The following is a 26,568-nucleotide window of genomic DNA, read 5'->3' as shown; positions in this document are numbered from 1 at the left end:
TCTTCTATGAAGATTTCCTTGGCAGAACTGAATTAATCACTCTCTCTTCTGAGAGTCACATTACATATTCATACTAATAATTGGGTTCATAACAGTGTATCATAGCTATATATTGTTTTTATTGAATTGGTAGTAGTTTACATCATTGTGAAGTTTCATCTGTACATTATTTCTTTTCTGTCACCACATAAGTGCTCCCCTTCACCTCCTGTATCCACCCCCGACTTCCCCTGGTACCACTGAACTGTTTTCTTTGTCCATGTGTTTGTTTATATTCCACATATGAGTGAAATCATATGGCATTTTTCTTTCTCCGTCTGGCTCATTTCACTTAGCCTAATACCCTTCAGGTCCATCCATGTTGTTGCAAATGGGATGAGTTTGTCTTTTTTTAATGGCTGAGTAGTATTCCATTGTATATATATACCATAGCTATATTTTTGAAAGAACCTTTTCCTTGTACATTTGAAAATCTTCAAAGATAGAGACCATATTTAATTCATTCTTATATCCACAGTGCCTAGCGTGGTGTTGAATGCAAAAAAATGCAAACATTTCTACTTGCATCCTGGTTTTAAGCTCTACCTCTAACTAGTTACCTCAAAAGATAGACAACTGAAGGTCTTTTTCAAAGGTAATTTTAAAAATAGTAAGTTGAGGGGCCGGCCCAGTGGCACAGCAATTAAGTCCACACGTTCTGCTTCTTGGCAGCCGGGGATTCGCAGGTTTGGATCCCGGGTGTGGACATGGCACTGCTTGGCAAAAGCCATCCTGTGGTAGGTGTCCCACATATAAAGTGGAGGAAGATGGGCATGGATGTTAGCTTGGGACCAGTCTTCCTCAGCAAAAAGAGGAAGATTGGCAGTAGTTAGCTCAGGGCAAATCTTCCTCAAAAAAAAAAAAAGTAAATTGAAAACACATTACTAATTTAGCAGTGCTACAGAAAGTTTGGAAGATAAAGTAAAAGGCCACCTATAATCATGCTGCTGTCACATGATTTCTATTATCCTTTTGGTGTTTTCCCTTCTAACTGTTTTTCAATAAACATATATTTGCATGGTTGTAATTCTAGCAGACATTAACTTTTTTTCTGCTTGTTTTTTTTAAGCATTATGTTGTAGGTACTTCATGTGCTATTACAGAAGATTTATTACCATTAAAAAACTACTTCTTCAAGTGAGTATTTAATTATTTATTATTGTATATTTCTGTCTACCCTTCCTTTCCCTTGTTGCTATTATAAATAATGCTGTAGTAGACAATTGCATGACTATAGCCATTTATGTATGTTGGATTAATTCCTTGACATTCATTCCCCAAAGTGCAATTAATGCTTTAGTGATAATTCACTTCAGTCATATATTATGCTAGGATTATAACTGCAGTATTTAAACAGGTCAGTAGTGGAATTAGAAAATGCTAGGGTGGAAGATTAAGGATGGAAGAGGAGGTAAGTATCTTTTCAATAAAACTGTTTACTCCTTTAGGAGAGGTACCGAGCCTTATAGTTCTTTGCTAATTCCTCTTGTGAGGAAACAATGTTCATTAGCTAAATATTTATTGAGCACTTATTTATTGAGCACTCTAAGTGCTGGCCACATACAAATCCATAATGCCTGCCATCAAAAAGCTTGCAGTTGACTGGGAGAGCAGACATGTAAATAGGCAATTAGAATACACAGAAATAAGGACTTCAAATGGGTATAAGTACATCCAAGTATTAGGGAATACACAGAAAGAGCAGCTTAACCCATATTGGAGGGTTCAGAGAATTCATTTAAAAAATTGTGTGCCAGTTACTAGAGTTGCAGTTCTGGAGCTCAGAGAGCTCCTGGTCTGGTGGAGGAGACTGACATATATTCAAAAATGCTTTAGTAGATTTAAAATTACAAGTGAATATCTAGACCAAGGTAAAGATTTCAAATGAAATATCTGGAAATCTGTTTTATCACTCAAAGAGGATACAGATGGTATGAAACAGTGAGGGAGCATTAATAAGGTGGACTCAGGAATAGCAGCTAGTAAGTTGTGTAGAGAATGAGTAAGAACGGGAGAAGAGGCAAGTCACACCCACTTCTCTACACTCTATCTGCAGCCAAGCCTACCTGGGGGAGGTGGAAGAAATTCTTACCTTTGAATGAAGACAAGTGTTGGCGAATATATTGGGTTGGCTCTTTTAATTTCTAAATCAAGACTGTGTTTTTGCAAACTAAGTAAGCATATGACATTCTATTTCCAAATTGACATCAGAAGAAATAAAAATGAAGGGACTACCCAAGTTTTCATTCAGATAAGGGCACTATTACCCCCTACTGTGCCAAAAGATGGTGGGAGATTCTTTTTGATGTTGTACCATGGGTCTTTCAGATTCATCTTACCATCTTACTGGTAATACACACAGTCTTAATTTCCTAGACGGTCAAAGTCTTGATATAAGTCATAATATGGTGTCGATATTTAAGGAAGTGTGGCAGAGACATCTAATTACCTCAAATCTATTTCTACTTTCTTTTGGTCAGAGAACCCCAGGACTTTTAGGAGGTCACAAAGCTGCCCAGCTAGAAACTATGTTTTCTGGCCTTCCTCACAACTAGGTGTATCCATGTGACTAAATTTGGGCCAGTGGTTATATGAGAACTAATTTATGCAACTTTGGGTCACTTCCTTAAGAAAGGAAATTGATGGCCTTCATATCCTCCTTCCCTTTTGCCACTAGCTGTGACTTGATGAGAATTGGAGCAGCTGCCTTGGACACAGAGCTATGGGAGCTGCATGTTGTGAATGACAGAGCTGCTCTGCCAACCCACCTCTGGATTGTTATATGAGGGAGATATAAAATTATATAATTTTATATATAAGAAAGAGGCAGTCATATTATTTTGTATATACTATATGTATAATATAATAACGTTATTTTATTTACTGAGGGGAGTATTTATTATGGTAAATTAGCCTACTCCCTGCTTAATTCAGGAAGAATAGTGGTGAGAGGCTAGGATATTTCAGGCAAATGGACAGAAGCATAAAAGAGTAGGTATGTTCAGGTAAATACAAGTATTTTGGTATAGATAGACTTCAAGATATCTGAGAGAAAGTGGTGATAGCTGAAGTTGGAAAAATAGGAAGTAGCCAAATCATAAAGAGGCTTGTATATCCTGCTACCAAATTTACATTGTCTCCTATCAGCCATAAGGAACCATTGAAAGTTGTTGAGCAGGGGCAGGGTTTAAAGAAAGATCACACTGGCAATAGTAGAGAAGATGAATGACCTTTGTCCTGTCATAGTTTTAGATTGTCTGTGTCTTTAATCCTCTTCTCTAAAGTTAGATAATCAAGGGTGATATAATCTGGCTTCTCTTCAATTAGTTGAGCTCATATAATACTAAACTCCAGGATTCAGTATGAAATCAAAGGAGCAGGAATGACTTTTTCAGAATCATCTTCCTCACCCTGAGTTATTATGAGTGGGTAGAAAACTTGCATTGCTTGGTGGAGCTACATGTCTTTCCAGCAATGCTAGCATTCAGAAAATTCTGGGCAATTCCTCCTTTCAGATCCAAGCTGAACTCATATCCAAGCTAAGTTTTTTAGAGAATTACTTTTCCAGTTGTATTGCTGGCAAATCCTGCCTTCCTCTGTAGTCATTTTCTCATATTGTGTAGCCTTTTTGTCATGTGCTTGCTGAATCACAGCAACATTTAGTTCCATAACTTGGGGTCTTGAATCTTGTGGTGTGTACAGTAAGAAGAACATGTCCCTGGTTTTGTTACCTGTTGTTCTTTCAGCATGTTATATGTCGGATGGTAACAATAAAGTGCCTAGTTGTTTGTGGTCTTTCTACAGGAACTATACTGAGTGTTTTAACTTTCATTAGCCAACAAAATGATAGAATTCATACACACAAATAGAAAACACTCTTCTAGCTTGGAAGTTTTTTCTTTACATCTTAGTGTTAGCAATTAAAGGTAAGCAGGTTTTCACTAACCTTTCTTCCTATTCACTTTTGTTTTGTTACTCTTAGAAGATAAAATAGGAAAAACTTTCTAGTGAGCTAAGTCCATTAACCCCAAAGGACTATTCTGCACTACACCAGAGGGAAGGACAGCTGAGATGAATGGTATTTTGGCCTGCCCTAATCATATTCATTTGGCGGTATTTACAATCCTACTACTCACCCCTTCTTTGAATGATGTATCAAAAGCTTGAGGTATCTAAATACTTGCCTATAAAGATTCTATCAACATGCCCTCTTTGCCTCTTATGGATTTTCAGAAGACGTATTCAATTCATAAAGTGAAGATATGGTAAATTCCACTTTATTTTGAATAGAAACACTCATCAAAGCTTAAACAGATTTCTCTTTGGCCCTTCTCTTTTATTTGAGACAGGTAGAGACAAAGCAAGTATAACTGTTAAGAGGGATTTTTTTTCCTAAACATCAATATCTAAAGCAAGATCAGTACTACATCACCTGACTATCTTATCCTTAGGTTTAAAATGCTGTCCAGTGGAAACTGATTTTTATAATGATGATCCTGAAATATTTAAAAAATACTTCTCAAATCATTAAGGAAATAGTGATCCATCAGCAAGTATTTATTGATTATCTACTGTGTCCCAACAACCAAGCATGCTTAGTATTGTTAGTTCTATTTTAGAGACAAGGATACTCAGACACAGTGTTTTTCAAGAACCTACTCAAGGTCACACAGCTAGAAAGTGGTGAAAGAAGGAGTAGCACCAAAATTCACAGTAGTTTAACTTTCCTCAAGGAATTGACAGTCTGCATGGGGAGATAAGACTAACATATGAAAAAATAGAGAATAATTAAACTTAGAACCATATGGCTGGGGCTATGAGTATAATAATCAGAAGACAGAGAGTTTAACAGGGGTTATAACAATTAACCTTCAAGCAGAATGTTAGACTTGAATTAGGTCTTGAGGATGAACTAGAACTTGCATAGGTAGAGTGGAGGAAAATGCAATTTAGTCATGGAGAAATAGTCAGAACAAACTAATGCGAGGGGAAAAAGACAGAATGTAAATTCAGAGTATTTTCACTGTTGCGTATATTTAACTTTTATCTACTTCTTTAAGTTCAGTAACCCATCAGCATATCCCATTTCCAACCATGATGACAAATAGACTTTTACTATGAAAATCTGTTTTAGACTTCAAGAGCTGGAGAAAACTTTAAAAATCTGTCCTGAGAATTTGGGCACCGTGAGGGTTTGTAATTCATAGAAGGTTATTGGATCATTCTATTGCTTATCTGGAATTCAGTGTGCTTTCTCCACCACCATACTGCTTTGGGCAGGTCATGGGTAATGGGGGTGAGAGGAGAGAAAGCTTACAGTACTGGGTATTCTCAGACTGTCTCCTTTTCAAGTACTAAGCAGACCCAATTCTGCTTAGCTTCCCAGATTACAGGGCTGTCAGATGGAAAGGAAAAACAAAGTACGTGAAGTTTCTTTTAAGGTGCACATGTGGACTGGTGTTTCCTTTCTTGGCTGTTAGAAAGCACCTTCATCATGGTACAAAGGAGTTTTCTTGATACTGTGGGGATTTATTGGCACACGTTATAATGTGCTACAGAGGCACTTTTTCTCTCTCCTGAGTTATGTCTGGTAGGTGACAAAGCAAATACACAATAGGCTTCTGAGGTATGATGTGCAGAACCTGAAAAGAAAGAAGTTTAAAGATTGAAAGGGAAGGAGAAAAAAAGACACGGGGAGATAAGTTTGCTCTTTTATCTCAACTTTGCTCTTATTATAGAAATCATACTGTTAAAAACAAAACTAAACAAAAAGCAGTCCATAGTTCACAGACGTTAGCTTTTGGCTAGGAGATGAGAACTGCTTTTTTTAGCAGACAGGTAGGCCAGAATGTGTATAAGGAAAGTGAAGTTTAAAGAACTGCCTAATTTAAAGAGGATTCTTGGAAGTTCATTCAATGGATGTTCTTACAATTTACGCGGGAAGTCTTTAAAAATAGGAGTGAAGCATTCATATCTTCTTTGATACTTTTTAACATAGTTCTGCCTACAAATGGATTCAGAAAGCTGAATTAGATGACTTATACTCCAACATTGTAAATCTGTTATTACGTTCAAGTCATTTAACCAAAGGAATTGGCCTTTAGATATTTAGAAGTATTTAATGGGGACATATTAGAAAGTCTATCTTGTCAAAATGACAGAATTATTAATATAGTTAAAAAATTGGAGGCCTAAGGCAAAAACTTCAGAAAAAATTCCTGAAGCCTTTGTTAATTGAGAAAGTCAGGTCTAAATAAATCTTGTTTCCTTGCGGTAGAGGGAGTACCTTGAGATATTCTGTACTTATAAAACCCTATAAAGAAAAAGGTCTGTTGAAGAGGGCTATGTCCTTTACTGTGCCTCTGCCTAGCTTTTGATTTGGGGGCATGCATCCCTAAATAAATAAGCAATGAGTCTTCAGGAAATTGGGGACACAGTATAGATGTTATGCCTGGAAGGGGCATCTCATGCTATTGCAGTTTATGGAGACTTTAAATTTTCTGATTGTCTTTCAAAAATGCCCCTGATTAAAGAATAGAAATTTCAAGCAAATAGGAAATTGTTATTCATAGACTTGTTATTTTGGGTAACAAGCGGGTCTCCCATATGGGTCTCTTGGGCTCCATTCATTAAGTAGACACCTATATGCCAGGCATAATTCAAAACATTGGGAATATAATGGGGATAGATCAACATGGCCTTTGTCATTAAATAGTCATCATCTGGACTTTCAAACTCTTTAGAGAATATCATACCTAGTAATAATTTAATATAATTAAAGGAAAGTTTCCTTTGTATAAAGCTAGATTGTTACCAGAATTATTGTAATACTTACAACAGAGAATTTTGTAATTGGAAAGAACTCATAAAATGTTTCCTTTTGAGTCAAGAATTCATTTAAAAAATCACTGGTAGTTCTAGATAAATCAGATTTTCCAATTTATTCATAATGTGGTAGAATCAAGTATATTTTCATAGATCTGCAACAGCAGCATTGGTAAGGGAAGCATGCAAGAAGAAACCAATTTCAAATTTTGTTTCTTATTTCTGAAATGGTTTTCAGTCATAACTCTGGAAAACCAGTACCATGAATTTTTCAAATTATCATTAGGCAGCTCTGGCATAATTTATGTTAAGAGGTTTTGGCCTGTTTATGTACCCTGGAATTTGCCAAAATTAGTAATGTGATATTCCATATTTAGCAAACGTATAGAGCAATAAATAAGGACATATGACTATTGGAGAGTGCTGTTTGTTTAAATTCTTTTTTGTGGCACTCATGAAATGCAGGGGACTTCCAACTCAAATTCTGCAATATTAGGGAGCAAGTTGTACTCTGAACCAAACCAGATGGTGATCAGTTCTATTCCTATTATCAACTCAATACAGCGATGGTTACCAGACCTTACTTGCAATGGTAACATTTGGAATAGATTAACAGCAGTTTGGCTGAAATGAGAAACCTCCATTTTACTAAAAGTTTAGAACATATTATGCTGTAAAATCAGAAAGACTAGTAAGAAAAATTATGAGGGAAAGAGTTGACTGTCTACCTTAGTTTCTCCCTGCAGGACATGTTATTTCCCTTTTCTGAGTTCCTTTTTCAAAGGAATTTTAATGTGGAGTATTGTGAGGAGTAGGGTCTATTAGCCTATCAGCCTCTTGAGGTGCCCCTTTCCACAACCTTTTGTTGAATTTATCTCAATGTTGCCATGAACAATCTAGGCCTCGGGCACAAGAGGAGGATTGTTTGCACTTTTGGGGGGTTTCCTTTGTAAGAGATCAAACAGACATACATGAAGACACACAAACATACCTTGTACAAGTTCAGAGGTTCACTCAGCCACTGAAATTCATGAAACATTTTGGCTGCCCAGGTTTGGCCTATGGATTTGAGTGTATTGGCTAAATGCTTTGCCTTGTCTAGCAATGCCATTTACTGTCTACTTCTCACAGAAATCCTTTCTTTGTGGCATCTATGGGTCAAATCCATTCCTAGGGTTTTATAGGACCTGGGAAAATCAATGTGTGTCCTTCACGCCCAATTTTGTGTACAGCTGAAACCAAGTTAAAGTGAACACCAAGGCCAGCAACTCTTAGAGTTATGGCTATCAGGACAAAATGTATAAATAGACATATGACCGAGTTCAACTCCCATTTTGCAGTATAGAAAACTGAGGTAATTGAGAAGTTAAAGGATTTTCCTAAAGACACACAGCCGTAGATATGATGAGGAAGGATATGATTGTTGCTAATGTATCAACATTCTTCTACGACCATGATTCAGAGAAAGAGATAAAAAACTAGATCCTTCACTTTCTGTACCCAAGCGGTGGCAGCCCTGTTCTTGTTCTTCTTGTACACTGAAAAGCTTGCCAGAGAAACCCTTCAGAGAGAGACCAACTGCCTTTGTACATTTTGTTTATTGTCTAGCCAAGACCTTGTGTCAGGGTTGATTGAAAACCCGTTTGCCTGTTTCTCAGTATGATAGGAAATATGAATTCCTTTTTAGGAATGGGTTTTTGAAACCTCTTGTACCATACAAATCAGGCAGGCTGACCAGAATACCTCACTCATGTCTGCCTGAACTGAATTTTGGGGTGCAGTTGTTAGGAATGCAGACAATGGAGTTAAGAGATCTAGAGGAGAGTGGCAAGAGGTGAGAGGGAGAGAGAAAAAGAAGTGAGGAGAGAGAGAGAGAGAGAAAACTAGACAGGGAACAATTCTTGCAAATTGCAGGAAGGAAATTGTTCTTTGTCTTAGAAGTGGACAGAACATTTGTTTTTTTGGGTATTTTTTGCTCGAGAAGATTTGCCTGAGCTGGCATCCCTTGCCAGTATTGCTTTTTTTGTTTGTGAGCCACTGCTATGTCATGGCCACTGACAGACAAGTGGTATAGGTCTGCACCAGGGAACTGAACCTGGGCCATCGAAGCAGAGTATGCCAAACTTAATCACTAGGCCCAGAAGGAACACTTTTAAGTATTTTAATTGGGAGTGATATGATAGGATTTGCATTTTGAAATCATATGGTTGCAGTCTAGAAGAAGTAGGATTATTAGAAGCCAAGTGTAGATGAAAACTGATTAGGAGGTTATTGCAGTAGACCAGTTGAAAGCTAACTTTGACTAGCATGGTCCTTCAAGTCTTTGTTCTATTCATATCTATATCTGCCTATAACTTTATCTATATATTTTTTTTGAAAATCAATTATACCATATATACTATTGAAACTCTTTGATTTTTTAACTTCGCAATTTATTGTGAACATTTTTTGCCATTTGCTATTCTTCTATATTTATTTTTAATGGCCACATAATATTCCCTCGTGGCAGTATATTATAGTAGTTTATTGAATCATCCCTATTGATGGATATTTGAGTTTTCTGTTTTTCAACAGATACTACTATTATGACTATCCTTGTAAATACATCTTTGCTCACATCCATTAGGATATAACTTCCTAGAAAAAGAATTTCTGGGACAAAGAGTATTCAAAAGCCTTAAATTTTGCAGTGTTGCCAAATTATACATGGCTGAAATTCAAGTTCCTTTTGCAGTATAATTGATACCCAAGGAGCTGCCTGTGAGTTGTATGCAAGATCTCCACACGGCATGTGCTCTTCTCCCCAAATTTAATTATTAGTTGTGATTCTTCCTTACGATATAAAGTACCTTATAAATAATCAGTGCACCAGTTACCTCTCTTATTCCAGACACTAAAGTTAAAATTTGGAAGTGGAAAGGACTTGTTCAATTTGAATTAAGAATCCATTTTTTAAATCCCTGGTAGATCTAAATATACCAGATTTTCCAATTTATTCATAATGTGATAGAATAGATAAAAGTTTATCTATCTTAGACATGAAAAACATAATCTCTGCCCTCGAGCATGTAAGATTTTTGTTAGTAGATTTTCTTTCTTTAGAGCAGTTTTAGGTTCACAGAAAAATTCAAGCATTTTATAGTTATTAAAAAAAGGAAATAAGAAAAGAAAAAAATCAGAGACATAAATAGGTGTGTATTTTTGAAGTGAAAGAAAATTATTATTTTTCCTTTAAATCTTTTAGAAGATAATATTACAATTAGATACTGTTTGGAACTGCTTACAACAAGGATCTATCATTTCATAGTAGCCTCAAGCGTTAGCATTCTCGTTTGCTTCTGAAACTTAAAGAAATCACAGTAAGGCTAAGTGAAACTCAGTGACCGATTAAAAAAGATGATATATCTATTCTATTATTTCTTTCTTCTCTCTTGATACTCATGAGAATTTGCTTAGTGGAGAAGATCTTGAATGTATTGCCTACCAGAGACGTCTTATTCCCACAATGGCATTTATGTTTCTAATGAGAACATTATGGCCGACTTGGAACCGTCTCATTTGTGTTTAATACAATTCCTTGTTACAAGTTTACATGTCACAAACTTACCTTTCAATTAAAATAATACCGAACTCCCATTCTTCTTTTTCTTCAAATACTATCTTGCTAAATGCTAGGTAAATCGTAGATGTTTAGTAAATGCTTGATTAATTCATTAACTTGGAAAGCAGCTGTTGAGCATTCTCGTTATGGAACTGCCTTGCTGTGAAGATTAGTAGCAAAATACTTTTTGTTGGTACCAGAAAAGTGTGTTTGATGTGATCATAGGGAGTGCAGTAGCTTAAAATCTTAGCTGATATTTTGGGTAGCAGCAGCAACTATTAACACCTCAGTCACTTTTCACCACTTACTCTGTGCTTTAAGACATCCACTTCTACTACATACTTAAATTTTCTCAACACAGGATAGTGTTCTCAAATAGTCAAGAAAGGGAAAAAAGTTTGGCAAAGCCAGTCAGCAAGAAGACAGCTTAGTCAGACTCTAACCAAGTCATCAAATAGGAGCCTTGTTTCTTTGGGACCCCATTTAATAGGCCTTTTCCTCTGTTATTTGCTTTTAGAATACTAAGACCGCTCTGGTGTCTTATTAGGCAAGAACATTTTCTCTGTTAAATCCTTGTCAAATAACACTTCAGAGGAAGTGTGTAAGGTATTACTATTTTGAGGAGTAATTGCATTTTATTAGGGGGCTCTTTGAATATGAGAACACCTTTATGACTCAAGTAGCAATGTATAGTGGAGGAGATTTTAGGTGATGACCTATGGGTGCCATTTGGAAAGTTTTTTTTATGGTATATATTTGGAAAAATGCTTTCTTTTCACAGCTTATCACACCAGATAAGCTGATGTCAACTTGATTGAACCTATCTTTCCCCTCTCCTCTGAAATAAGAAGAAGGTGGCTTCTTTCTATAATCTGTCTTCTGCCCCCTACTGTCTTCTTGAAATCTGTGATGATCTAAAAGCCAAATCCAATGAGTATTTTTTAGCTCCCATCCAGTTTGAAACCTCCTTGCTAATGATTTTCTCTTTTGAAACTGTCTTTGGTTTCAGCATATCTTCTCTTCGTTCTCTTTCCACCTCTCTCAATACGTTTTTTCCAGTCATTCTCATGAGCATTTTCTTTTCTTCCCATACAGTACTATTGGTACTTCCCGTATATAAGCAAACTTCTTCTCTGTTTGTCTAGAGTTCCTCCTTGGGTTATTTTTTTCACTCTTTTGTCTTTATCTATAAGACAAATATCTATCTATATTATCTCAATATCTACCACTCCCTGCCAGTTCATCTTCTCTCTGAAGCTTCAGAAATCCTTCTGGACATTGCCACTTGTATCCTCTTAAGATGTAAATGAAACAAACCCAACATCAAGCTCATTATCTCCTACTTGCGTCTTCTTTTGCATTTTCTATCTCACTTAGTGACATCACCATTTATTAAACAACTCTTCCCTCCTAAATCTGATGGATAACTCATATTTATCTTTGAACTCTCACTTTCACGTCTAGTTGACTGCTGGCTTATTTTGTTGGTTCTTCTAAATTAATTCAACTACTCTCTATTCTCAATGCTTCTTTTTTAGTTTAAGCCTTTACCTCTTCTAACCCATCTTATTGCAAAAGCCTACTAACTATAGGCAAAGTACCTAAATTGTTCTCCTTCAGCAGAATGCTTTAGTCACACTGGTGCCAGATATGATCATTTGCCTCTTTGTTTAAAATTATGATGGCTTCCTATGCTTACAAGGCAAAGCAGATCTTTCATTCATTCATTCAATTAATATAATGAATTTCTACCATGAAGCTGACACTGAATAAATATTGATGAACAAAGACTAATATTCTATATTTTTTCCTCTACTCAACAATCTAATTCCAACATAATTCTATGAATTTATTTTCTTCTTCCCAACACACCCTCCCCACTGCCTATACCTTCTACTGCTTCATTCTTTGAAAGGTATTCTATACTCCAGCTTTTCAGATATTTTATATATTCTGCTAAGATATTATTATCTAGCATCTTGGTGGACTCCTGCTTATTGAGAGACACTTCTCCGTGAATCTCTTACATTTCTACATTTCCTGTGACAAAGACACTCACTGCCCTTGTTCTGGATTATGTGTTCCAGGATGTTTGTATGGCAAGCAGCCTTGCAAGATCAAAAGTATCTTCCTCTGGAGCAAAGGGCAGGCATATTTATTGCCTGTTATAAAAAAGTTGGGCTTCCTAAGCTCAAGGTTTCTCCCCTGTGATGCAACCCACTGTATGTGCAAGTGTTACCTGGCCCTTGTTGGGTCACTATGGGAACTAGGACTCAGTGAACTGGTATAAGAAAGTGCTAATACTCTGGCTGTGGTTATGGCTGTGAATGATAAAGACCTTTCTGTTTGATTCAGGAATCTCATGTCTTCTGCCAGCATCCATGAAACTGTTGCAAGATAATTTGCTAGTTTGCTAGTAGGGTAAAATCTCAAAACTTCAGAGTTCTTGATACTATTCCTCTTTCAAGATCCAGCTTAAGTGTTTCCTTTTTGAGGAAAATATCGCTGATTCTTCCAGACAAACTTATTCTTGTAAATCTGTGATTTTCCAGAGTATTGCTCTTTTTAGTAATTGACACATTATGTTGTGATTATGCCTTTCTAAGCCTGTCTCCTTGCTATGTTAGTAGCCCTTTAGAATTAGATAGCAAGTCCCAGCTACCTGGTAGCATTTATGGAATGCATATTAAGATATTAAAAAAAATTGATGAATCAATGGATGCAATTCTTTTTCTTTTCCTGACTTCCTCCTAGTCAGCCTCATCTTCTTTCTAATATCTGAGATTTTGAGGAATTTATTTAAATTTTCCTTTTAAAACATTATCTTCCTACTCTCATTCTATAACCACTGGAAAAATTGACTTCTATACCCTCTAGTCCAGTCAGAAATTTCCCCACCATGGAAATGTGTGCATGTTTGAGTTGCTTCCTCCTTTGTGGTATAAGGCCAAATTCCCAAGAATACAGAAAATAACTTGTTATTGAACATCCTCACTTCCAACATTTTGTATAAAAGTGGGTTTATCTTACTGTATATGTCCTTGTACTAAATGAAATCATCTTGTTAAAATGTTTCAATTTTCTTTTTAACCCTTAAGATGTTACGAACCACAGCTTGACATTGATTGAATGAATGTGCTCTTGATTCTAGTTTGTGATATAGGGAATCACGCTATGATCAGGCTGTTTTAGTTGTTGCTGTTAATGACTATTCTTTGAGTTTTCCACCATCCAGGCTTCTATTGTTATGGTCACATTTTCTATAGTACCAGGTATTACCTAATTATCTTTTAGAATTGGCCACAAAAAGAGTAAGAAAACCAAATTTAGGAGAATGGTGGGAAGGGCAATAGAAATAAACAAGCTTGAGTATTAGTCAAGATAGTACAAGCCATTGCCTCATGACAAACAAACCACCAAATCTCATTGGCTTGACTCAGTGGGTCCATATGAGTCTGCAGGAAAACTTATCTTCCAGACAGTAACTGGACAATTGAAGCTACTTAGATCTTGAGGCTCCATTCTCTCCTCACCTCAGTAGGATGCCTCAACAGGGGAAGCGTGAATGGAGAGTTCATAACCTTCAAATCCCACCGGCCAGAGGTAATCACGTGGTACCATCAAATTGCAAAGGCTGAGAATAGTGGTGACCATTACTAATGAGAACAGAACTAAATTTATCTGGATTTTGAGAGAAAGGTTTCAGTCATGTGAAAGAATATCAAATCTGAGAGGAAATGAACATTTACTGGGTACCTACTGCAGAAGTTCCTCAGGTTTTCAATTTATGGCACCCTCAGTGTCTTGGTTGTTTTTGTATGGATTCGTAGGCCAAAATAAATAACTAACTATGACGTTGATTGAGTGATTAGGTCCAAACGTCTTAAAATGTATTTATATACTAACAACTTAGCTGCTTCTTGAGAAAAAATAAATTTGTTGAAAGTTGAAAGAAAAAAATTTTAATTTTAGTCTTAACCACAGTTACTTACTAAAAAGATGTGTAGGACTTTTGGGCACTGTGCACCTCTTCAGGTGTTGAAATCAGATTTGACAAAACACCCCCATTTCCTGTTCTGCTTTGATTTTCATGCTTGTTAGCTTTTTGTCCAGCAACAACCAAAACTCAGCATCACAAAGATGTGATGTCATTGACAGGAATGTAGTATGGTCTAATGTTGAATCTGTGAACTACTTGAGCTACTAGTTCACACAGTGGCTGACAGATTTCAAATTTTGCGTATTTCCCCTGAAAATTTAAAAAATCCCATGGTGCCCCTATAGGTGTGCTGCAGTGCCCTGGAGTGCCTCAACACACAATTTGGAAACCATAGGCCTATTGTCTAGGTACTAAATATAGATCACTTTCTTCTCACAGTAGTTTGGAAGGTAGGTGTTATCATTCGCAACTTGGATGAGAAAATTAAGGTTTGAAAAGGGCATGAATTCTACCCCAAACCTCCTACTTAGTAATTAGCAGAATAGAGGCTTGAAACCAAGCCTTCTGGCTCCAGCCCCCATTGCATCATGCCCTGTGTCATGAGATTTGCATGATTAAGGTTTTCACAGCTTCCTCTCTTCATGACTTTTCCTGGGTTTCAAGCAACATTGAAATGACTATTTTTTTAAACATGTGGAAGTGCTTGCAACTCATGGAAATGATTTTAAGTCATGTCTACATTTTTAGCTTTAAGGCACACCTGCTTGAAAATAAATTCTCTTGAGCAGAGATTAAAGAACTTTAAAATGGTCTTAAAATGGCCCCAAGGAAGATTGTTTAAGCTTTGAAATGAAGACAGTACATTTCCAATTAACTTGCAATTATTTTACTGCTAATTTTTAATGTGACATTTAGTATGGACCACATATCACTTTTTCTCCAGCTGTCAGGGCAGTCCCTAAACTAAACCTTCTTCACCAGCTGTTGCCTAATTCAAAATGGTCCGTGTTGGAATTTTTCCAACTCTGCCTGCATATAATTTCTAAGTCTCAACAGACCTGTGCAAAAAAGAATCATAACTATAATCTTTCATGTTACTCATAGCTCTATTTAATTATCTGAAATACTACCTGATAAATAGTGTAATCAGAAGAATTCCCATTTAACAGTAACTACTTCCACATCACTTTTCTGCTCTCATCTAATTTGAAACAGGTTTTGAATTACTACCTCTAAATTATGTAAACTCCTAGTCAGTGATTAATTTAAGAATCTTCAAGCTGCTTCCTCTTTTTTCCTTTTTTGTGTGTGGTTCCTAAGTGTCAATAAATTCAGGCCTAGTCAAATGAAATTTTTTTCTTCCCTAGACTTTTTATGCCTTTATTTTCTACTGAGCTTATTGAGAGGACAAAAGATGGGTAGTTAGAACCAAAGAGTAAATGCTTACAACAAAATTCCTTTCAAAGAAAATGTCTTTTAATGTAGAATTAAAAGTACATTTGTATTAAATGCCTCTGACACAGGTTGTAGTTCAGAGAAATAGCTGAAGTTAAGTGAAAAACTGTTCTTCATTTAAAAACAAATTCATCAACAAATGGCGATAGAGTGACATTTATTGAGTACTCTGTAAATGCGAGGGATTTTACATTTATTTTGTTTGAACCTAAACACAACAATAGGAGTTCATTGTTATTACCTTCATTTTGCAGATGAGAAAACTGACAGCTGAGAGTTTGAAGAAATCTGCCAATTTTACAAGTGAATAAATGTTAGCGCTCACATTCAAACTCAGGTGGGTCTGACATCAACATCATAGCCGTGGCTTTTGCCCACGGGCTGTGCAGCCTTCAGATCAAGACATGTGGGGATGGGCTCATATCTTTTATGTTTCATAATGGCCATTGAATATGAAAACATATTAACTTTTTTATTTATCAAATATCTATTGAGTGCTACAATGTGATTGGCACTTTTCTGAGAGCAAATTAGTGCTAATTGTGAATATTGACATTTATTAAGCTGTATAACTTATATGCATTTTCTAAAACTCTGTGATTTATTTTTAGCTTTTCTGTTATTTGGCATTTGGGATTTCGAAGGATCCTAGTAAGTTGGTGATGATCTAGAATATTGAAAAAATGTTGGGCTGGATCCCAGGAGACCTGTGGATCTGTGTTTGCCTTTTCCACTTGGTACCTTGGTGATCAAGAGTCAATTTCTGTGTCCTGGGCTCATTTTCTTTGTTTGTATAATGAGAGGATTAAAATGTATCATTTGAGGTTCTTCTGAGTACTAAAATTCTATGATTTTACTAAGCACACTCATGTTCTATAGGTCATTCCCAATGATCCATGTGAATACAGTGAAATGCTGGTGGTATATATAATTCAGAACTGAAAGAAATCTCTTTGAATTTGGCTTTGGGAAGTATAAATGAGGTCCAGCGAATGAAACCTTTAAAGCACTATGCCAATTGTATTAGTTTTCTATTGCTGTGTACCACAAATTTTGTGGCTTATAACAATGCACATTTATTATCTCATGCTTTTCATGAGTTAAGAGTCTCAGCATGGTTTAGCTGGGTCTTCTGCTCAGGGTCTCACAAAACTGTAATCCAGGTGTCAGTGGGTACTTTCGTTTCTGGGGCTTGGTCTTCTTCCAAGTTATGGTGGCAAAATTCATTTTCTTCTGGTTGCAGAATGGAGGTCCCCATTTTCTTGTTGGCTGTCAGCTGAGAGCAGGTGACTCTCAGCTCCGAGAGGTTGCCTGCAATTTCTTGCTCTTTGGCTCCCTAAGAAGCCGTCTCAAAACCTGGAAGCTTACTTCTTCAAGCCAACAAAGAATAGTCTCTTCCTCCTGTCTGCTAACATGAAGTTTTACGTAACTGCACTGAGTTGAATGGTATCCCCCAAAATTCATGTCTACCTGGATCCTCACAATTTGCCCGTATTTAGAAACAGGGTCTTTGCAGACATAATTAGTCAAGTTAAGATGAGGTCATACTGGAGTTAAGTAGGCCCTACTCTAATGACTGGTATCCTTATAAGAAAATAGAGGCACATAGACACACAGAGGGAAGATGGTCATATGACAACAGAGCCAGAGATTATAGTTAGGCTGCTACAAGCCAAAGAACACTAAGGAATACCAGCAGCTAGAAGAGGCAAGGAAAAATTCCTCCCCTAGAGCCTTCAGAGAGGGCGTAGACCTACAGACACCTTGTTTGCAGACTTCTAGCCTCCAGAACTGTGAGAGGATAAATTTCTGCTTGTTTGAGCCACCAAATTTGTGGGTTTTGTTATGGCAGCCCTAGAAAATGAATACAATAACATAGGGTAATCATGGGAATAGCAATATCCCATTACTTTTGCTATATAATATAACCAAATCAAGAACTGACATCCTATCAGCGTTGCCATTTTCTATTGATTAGAAGCAAGTCAGAGATTCCTCCCACACTGAAGGGGAAAGGATTGTATAAGGCAATGCCTAATTGAAATCACCTTAGGATGTATCTGCCACATCACTGCAAGGTTATCTTATTTTGTGAAGATGGACCCTTCTATTAGGTAGAAATTGATGTAGGCATCCCTGTCTAACTCTCCTTACCATTTCTAATTATCTCAAAATTATCTGCAGAGATATTTTATTAATAAGTTTCAGTGTAATGAATGTTTTTTAAAAATAATGAATCTTTTCTTTAAGTCCATCACTCTTGACATTTTATGTGCTCTTGTCTTTTTAAAATGGATTTGTTGATACTTTGATTACAAGTTGTTCTGAAGATGAAAGGTGTTCGACCATTTGAGAATATAAAAAAGAGAAACAGAGAAGTTTATTACCTAAGCACCACCCTCTTAAAAACATTAGCACTCTAAGAGATATTGGTCAACTGATCAATATTCCATTGAGCACCTACCATCTACTCAGCACTGTACAAGAGTAGTATACTTTAGAATATCTTCACTATTTCAAATGATAAAATGATGTAGTCAAAGCCAAGCTGAGACTTGTCAGTCAGCAAAAGTCATTGCCCTCAGATTATCTAGGATATACTTACACAAAACATTAGTAGATTCCATTATATTTATTAGATTTCACAGAAATGCAGTTAAGGGTTAGCAGGAACCAACAAAGCAAAGCAATGACTCTATTTATTATAGGGACTCTGTGGTTTTCACATTGGTTCTTGAATCCAAACTTCCATCAGTACTAGGAAATGCAGTCAGATTTGTGAACTAAGGTTCCAAACACATCTCTCATATTTTCCTATGGATTTCTTTGTGGGCTTTCAGACAGACATGTGTTTTTCTTTGGGTACTGCCATAGAACTCCCTTATGGGATAAATTTCAACTCTTAGCCTTAGGGAAAAATAAATGTTGCCTTATATATGAATTTAGTGCATATCATGTTGCATAACTATTCCGGGTGCAAAGTCTCTGTATGTTTAGAATATTCTCTTGGGTTCAAACTTTCCTTTCAGAGATAGTTTGCTTAAAAACTTATCAGTATTGTTAAAGATAGAGACTTACATGCTTTCATACACAATGCTGTCAAAATCAGATCCCTAAACTATTCTTGATCCTATAAAGATCACAATTAAAATTCTCTCTCCTTGCCAAATTCCTATCTTTAACACTGGATGGATAATCCTTTAGGGTATTGGTATTTAATACTGCCAAAAAGAGGTATTAAATGCTGTAATTCCAGAAAGATTACTTGGGTCATATCAAACATGGAAAAATAAAGTGCATTTTAGTTCTCTAATCTTAGAATTGCCCTGTAATGTAATGAAGTGAAATTGCTTCATGTAAAGAAGTTCATATGATTGAGTTCCTGGCTCTGGGCTTTAGCAAAATGAAATGAAGTGTTCCGTAGGTCCCTGATGAAACTTAGGTGATCAAAGGCAGCAGTTCTCCTCTGAGTTTTTTGGATTGAGTCTCTCAGTGAAAGAGGTCAAAATCCTATAGATAGAATCACAAGTTCCAGAGTCAATTGATCTGAGTTCAGTTTGAGCTCTGGCACTTTTTAGGTATAAAATAGCATAGTATGATACATCACAGGGAATTGGTGGTGATTAAATAACAAATGTAAATTGCATATCATGAAGCCTAGCATATAGGAAGTGCTCAATATATGTTAGCTAAAATGAATCAACAAAAATGAAATTTCAACTCAACACTCACTTCCAGTTGTCTGTGAAGCAAAGTTAGGCTATAGAGAAATTTTGCCAATGATCTTAGAATTTTCTTTGGACTGGACTATTTTGGCACCACCCATCCTGGTAGAAAAGAACAAACATTCACTGGCCACCTACTGCATGTCAGATGATATGTTAGAATCTTTGCATAGATGAGCTCACCAAAGTCTAAAAAAAAAACCCTCCAAAACTATGAGAGATTCTCATTTAAAATAAGAAATTGAGCTCAAATAATAATAACAAGTTGCAGAGCTGTGATTTAAATTCACAGCTGTTTGATTCCCTAATCCAATCTCTTTCTGCTCCACCATGCTGCCTCTTAAAAGGCAAAGCCCCCTGAAATTTATGCATGTTATATGACTTCTGTGTGCTATGAAGGGAGTAAAATAAAAATGGAAAATTATGAAGATTTTTATCATAGGGGAAATTTGACATTTCCTGTGAAAAGGCATAAATGATTTCAAATGGTGAACAAGACTAGAAATGTTCTGGGAGGCTTTGAAATGTGATTAGGCATCTTCTCAATCTTCACAATCAGACATATTCTCAAACTTGCTTGTGTAGATCTTTCTCTTTTACTCCCACCCACACATACATGCAGTCGCAGTTGCCTGGACCAGTTTGTGTCTATTGGCAATCTTGGACTCAGCTAGATGGGATGAGGATGGCTGAGAATGGTGGGTAGAAAATAACTACATTTGCATTTTGAAAAGATCACACTGTCTGCAGGGCAGAGAACAGATTAGAGAAAGGCCAGACGAATGCAGGGAGATCAGTTAGGAGGCTACTACAGTGGTCCAGGTGAAAGATGGTGATTCTTAGAGTAGACTAGTAGTAATCCAGAGGGCAAAAAGTCAATGGATTTTAGTTAGAAGTTAAATCAATGGGACTTTGTCATGGACTGCATATGAGTAATGACGTGAGGAAGGTTCGGATAGAACCCTTAGTTCTGTAAGAGTCAGAGATAGGGGAAACAGAGGTAGAATCATATTTTAGGGGAAAAATCAATACTTTTATTTTTATATATGCTGAATCTGAATATGTTGAGTTTGAGACTTCCAAATACAGATTTAGGATAGGAAATTGAAAGTAAAGATGTAAAGCTCAGATAATAGTCCTGGACTAGAGATTATAAATATGGGAGGTGATTATAATATATATAGTGATTAAAGCTTTGGATGTAGATGTGATTGTCTCAGAAAAGCACAAGACATGAGATAAAAGGTTGTTTACTGCCCATGCTTTTGGAACTCTAATGTTTGATAGCTGGGTGTATGAGGATGAGTCTGCAAAGAAGGATACAGGAGAGACCAGAGATAGAGGAGTAAAACCAAGTGGTTGTGGTAATTTCAAAAGAAGAGATGATTACTAATAGGTATGATAGTAGATGAGGACTGAAACATGTCTACAGATTTTGTAACATGGAAGGAATTAGTGACTTTAACAAGATCTCTTTTGGTGAAGTGATGAAGGTAGAAACCAAATTGCAGAGGTTGAGAAATAAGCAGGAGGTAAGAAATTGGAATAGTATACTTGTATAGGAAAAATAAAATTTCTTGAGGAGTTTGGTTGGGTTTTTAGAACCTGTGAAAAATAGTTAGGCTTTCTCTTTTCTTTTTCCTGGCTATTTAGGTAAAGCAAAGCATCGTCATTTCTAGGGCAAATTCTTTTTTGCGTTCCAACCAAAAAAGAAAAAACAAAAGACAAAAAGAAGACGAAAAGGAGAACCAAATTAAAGCCAAGGGGAAATTTTTATAAGTATTTAAAAGGTAGCCTAATTCTTCCACCTATAGATTGAGAGCTGAGATGTAGAATGTAGAGACTATAACAGGCCAATACAGAGAAATTTCCTTACTTGAGGAGAGGTACGGAAGGGGCAGGAGTGTAGTTATGATGGTGGTGGGTACACTAGTGGGGTAAGATGAAATTTTAGTTTAGCTAAATTATCCCAGAAATTTCCTGGTTGATGACCTTGAGTTCTTGATGTTCCCAAGCCAATAATTAACTTATTTTATTTTTCTTTGTATTTCTGGTGGGATTTTCCATTGGGAGTAATGGAAACTAGTGTCTAGTTTAAAGAAGGTGGAGAAAGTAGGGGTAAGACGAGGAAGATCCCTGGTATAAAGAAGAATAGCATGAAAATTCTCTCTTTCTTAGCAAAGTAGAAATAAGTGATTTTGTTTAAGTTAAAGGCATGTATAATATAATTCCACTTGATTAGTATTTTTAGCACCAACTTAGTAGAAAGCATTCTACCAGTGTTTTAGGTACTACTCTTCAACATCTTCTTGCCTATGATCTTTTTGAGACAAAGACCATAATTTTTTTTAATTAAAAAATTTATTTCATAAATTAACATACAATAATATTGACTTTGTTTTGCTATGCAGTTTTATGAATTTTAACGCATGTGTAGATTCTGTAACTACCACTACAATCAGGGTATAGAACCATTTCATCACCCTAAGAATCTTCTTCATGTTATTTGTACTCTTTCCCTACCTAAGCTCTGGCAACCACTAATCTATTCTCTGTCCCTATAGTTTTCTTTTTGAGATTGCCATATAAATGGAGTCATAGAGTCTGTAACTTTTTGAGGCTGACTTCTTTCACCTGGAAACAGTGCCTTTGAAATTCATCCATGTTGTTGCATATATTAATAATTCATTCTTTTTTATTTCTGATTAATCTTCCATTATATAACGTACCACAATGTGTTTATCCATTCACCTGTTGGAGAGGCTGTGGAGAAAATGGAACTTTCATACATTGTTGATGGGCATGCAAAATGGTACAGCTGAATGAGAAAAGATGGTGGGTCACAGTCTTTGATAATCTGATCATGGAAGTGATATTGCATCACTTTGGCATATTCTGTTTTTAGAAGCAAAATCTAGGAGATCTTGTCAAGATGGCAGTGTAGGTGGACCCTGAACTCACCTCTTCCCATGAACACAACCAGGTTGCCACTGTTCTTGGAAAAATTACCCTGGAGAGAGAATTGAAAACTGGATAAAAAGAACCCCCACAACAAGGGACAGTCCTGACTGAGGCGGAAGAGGCAGAAATTCCTTCTAGAGAGAAAAACAACTACCTTTGCCAGCCACAGAGCTTCACAGCCAGCTGCCTAGGAGCAACCCTAAAGTACACAGCACTCCTTGGAGAAGTGCGGACCTTAGTGGAGTCGCATTACTGCTATAAGCATCCTTTAGTCTCAGCACAACCGAGATGAGTGTCCTACTGTCTGGCTTCACTGGCTATTAACTGCAATGGGGAATACCCCCAGAAAAGCTGTCAACATAAGGAGAATAAAGCCAGCTCTTAAAGTGCCCATGCACAAATCCACCCATCTCAGAGGGCAACCTAAAGTCACCAGAAAGAAGGGTGCACAGTCCTTTGGTGAAAACAGACTCACCTAGTAAGTTCTGGGTGCATCTCGGTGAGAGGTCAGACCTCTCCAGAGACTGAGACATTGGTGGTAGCCCTTGTAGTGACCTAGTACAGGCATTCTGACATAGATGCTGGCAGACACCATTGGAGTTCTTCCCCTGGCCTGTTAGCCCAGGTGTCTGCCACACCCACTAGGGCGCAGATTTAATCCAGCTCAGCCAGGGCAGGCAGCCCACCCTAGGGTCTGGCCCCACCCAGCAGCAAGCCCTCAGGCTATTTGTTGACCTGTATAGACTGGGTGCCTTGATCCCCTACAGTCAGGTTAACATGTCTGCCTCTGTGGGACAGGGCATATGTGAGGACCAGGTGAACTGTGGGGTTGTTGGTGGAAAGGTGGGGGCCTCTGCAGTGGGGCAACTAAGTATGCTCCAGGGGATAAAGAAGTGTGCATGGAGCAGGACTGTGTTGATGGTGTGTGTGGTTCTGTGGGTGGTGGGGCTTATCAGTGGCAGAAAACCTGTGCTTCACAAACAGCCACAAAGGGGGTTTTCCCCAGCTTCCAAAGCCTGAAACAATTGGGTACTCTCATGCCTAGGGCCAGCCCCACTCAGCTGCAATTCTAAGAACACTGACAACAGCCTTGCAAACCTCAGGCCTACAGCAACTGTAAGCCACTGAGCCTCGTAACAAGATACACTGGGTGCCTAGTCAATTAATGGGAAAACTGAAACTGGAGTGTGCTATTAGACCTTGTTGCCAATGATGTTGGGGCTCCCTAAACCCAATTTACAAACAGCCAGCCAGGGAGGGAAAGCCTAGACTCCCTGGGTACCTGCAGTAAAAGCAACACTGCCACAGTAGAAGGACACAAGTAGCCCACACAGGGGTCACTCCTGGATCACTTGGACTGGTGACAAGAGGGAAGTACACTGTGGGCCCTCAAAAGGCATCTCTTACATAAGGCCAATTCTCCAAGATCAGGAGACATAGGTGACTCACCTAATATGTAGATGTAAGCACAGAGAAAGAGCCATAATGAGGAGACAAAGGAATACTGTCCAAGCAAGAGAACAGGACAAACCCCAGAAAAACAACTAAATGAAATAGAAATAAGCAATCTACCTGACAAAGAGTTAAAACAAAAACTCATAAGGATGCTCACTGATATTGGGAAAAGATTGGATGAACACAGTGAGAACATCAACAAAGAAATGGAAAATATAAAAAAGAACCAATCAGAAATGAAGAATACAATACTAGAAATGAAAAATTCATTAGAGGGACTCAATAGCAGAGTAGATGATACAGAAGAATGGAGCAGCAAATTGGACAAAAGACTAGAGGAAATCACCCAGCCTGAACAGATAAAAGGTAAAAGAATTAAAAAGAATGAGAACAGTCTAAGGGAACTCTGGGACAATATCAAGCACACTAACATTCATCCTATAGGTGTCCCAGAAGGAGAAGAGAGAGACAAAGGGGCAGAGAATCTATCTGAAGAAATAGTAGCTGAAAAGCTTCCTAACCTAAGGAAGGAAACAGACATGTACAGGAAGCACAGAGAGCACCAGAAAAGATAAACCAAAAAGGGCCACACCAAGACACATTATAATTAAAATGTCCAAAATTAAAGATAAAGAGAGAATCCTAAAAGCAGCAAGAGAATGGCAACAAGTGACATACAAAGGAAAGCCCATAAGGCTATTGGCAGACTTCTCAGCTAAAACCCTACAGGCTAGAAGAGAGTGGCATTACTTATTTAAAGGTCTGAAAGGAAAAAACCTACAGCCAAGAATACTTTGCCCAGTGAGATTGTCATTCAGAATGGCAGGAGAGATAAACAGTTTCCTAGACAAGCAAAAATTAGAGGAGTTCATCACCAAGAAACCAGTTGTACAAGAAATGCTGAAGGGACTTATTTAAGTGGGAAAAAGAAGACCACAAATAGGGATAAGAAATTATCAAAAAAAAAAAAAAAGAACAGAGGCAATAACTGGTAAAGGCAAAAATACAGTAAAGGTAGCAGATTAACCACCTATGAAGATACTATGAAGATTAATAGACAAAAGTACTAAAATTACCTGTTTCAATGATAAGAGGGTAATGGATAGACAATCACAAGATAAGAGATTAGATATGATTTCAAAAATATAAAATGTGAGAGGAGTGGAGTAAAAGATGAGCTTTTAGAAAGTGGTCAAGCTAAAGAGACTATCAACTCAATATAGATCGTTATATATGTGGAAGGATATATAGGAACCTATGGTAATCACAAATCAGAAACCTATAATAAATAAACAAATAAGGAAGAGGAAAGAAATCAAACATATTACTAAAGAAAGCCATCAAACCACAAGGTAAGAGAGTAAGAGAATAAAGGAACAGAGAAGAAATACTAAAACAGCCAGAACTAAAAGTAAGAAAATGACAATAAATACATATTTATCAATAGCTACTTTAAATGTCAATGGAATAAATGCTCCAATCAAAAGCCATAGGGTGGCCAATTGGATAAAAAAAAAGGACCCATGTATATACTGCATACAAGAGACACACTTCAGACCTACAGACACTCACAAACCGAAAATGAAAGGATGGAAAATGATACTCCATGCAAATGACAAAGAAAAGAAAGCCAGGATAGCAATGCTTAGAAAAAATAGACTTTAGAACAAAAACTGTAACAAGAGACAAAGAAGGGCGCTACATAATGATAAAGGGAACAATCCAACAAGAAGATATAACACTTGCAAATATCTATGCACCCAACATAGGAGCACTTAAATATATAAAGCAATTATTAACAGACATAAAAGGAGCAATAGACAGTAACACAATAATAGTAGGGGAATTTAACACTCAACTTACACCCATGGATAGATCATCCAAACAGAAGATCAATAAGAAAACACTGGCCTTAAACGACACATTTGACCAAAGGGACTTAGTAGATATATATAGAACATTCCCTCCAAAAACCACAGAATGCACATTCTTTTCAAATGCACATGGAACGTTCTCCAGGACTGATCACATATTAGGCCACAAAACAAGTTTCAGTAAATTTAAGAAGATGGAAATAATACCAAGCATCATTTCTGACCACAAAGGTATGAAACTAGAAATCAACTACAGGAAGAAAATCAGAAAACCCACAAAAATGTGGAGATTAAACACAATGCTACTGAACAACGATAGGGTCAATGAAGAAATCAAAGGAGAAATCAAAAAATACCCAGAGAGAAATGAAAATGAAAATACGACATGCCAAAATCTATGGGATACAGCAAAAGCGGTTCTAAGAGGGAAGTTTATAGCAATTCAAGCCTACCTCAACAAACAAGAAACATCCCAAGTAAACAATTTAACAGTGCACCTAAAGGAACTGGAAAAAGAAGAACAAACAAAACCCAAAATCAGCAGAAGGAAGGAAATAATAAAAAACAGAGCAGAAATAAATTAAATAGAAACTAAAGAAATACAAAAAAATCAGTGAAACCAAGAGCTGGTTCTTTGAAAAGATAAACAAACTTCACAAAACTTTAGCTAGACTCACCAAGAAAAAAAGAGAG

At 36.9% G+C, this 26,568-nt stretch overlaps 1 long non-coding RNA gene across 1 annotated transcript in view; it reads left to right on the top strand.

Moving 5' to 3' along the window:
- The first annotated feature begins 1,101 nt into the window (after window positions 1-1,101).
- LOC124228091 (uncharacterized) overlaps window positions 1,102-26,568 on the top strand; it is a 63,560-nt gene continuing 38,093 nt past the window's right edge. The window contains exons 1-2 of the long non-coding RNA XR_006885632.1: window positions 1,102-1,176; window positions 16,115-16,197. This is a non-coding gene — a long non-coding RNA (uncharacterized LOC124228091). The remainder of the gene's footprint in view (window positions 1,177-16,114; window positions 16,198-26,568) is intronic.

The sequence above is a fragment of the Equus quagga genome, chromosome 16 (assembly GCF_021613505.1).
Source record: "Equus quagga isolate Etosha38 chromosome 16, UCLA_HA_Equagga_1.0, whole genome shotgun sequence".
Classification (NCBI taxonomy): Eukaryota; Metazoa; Chordata; class Mammalia; order Perissodactyla; family Equidae; genus Equus; species Equus quagga.
Note: the sequence above shows the minus strand (reverse complement) of the source record. Positions and strands in the feature narration are given on the sequence as shown.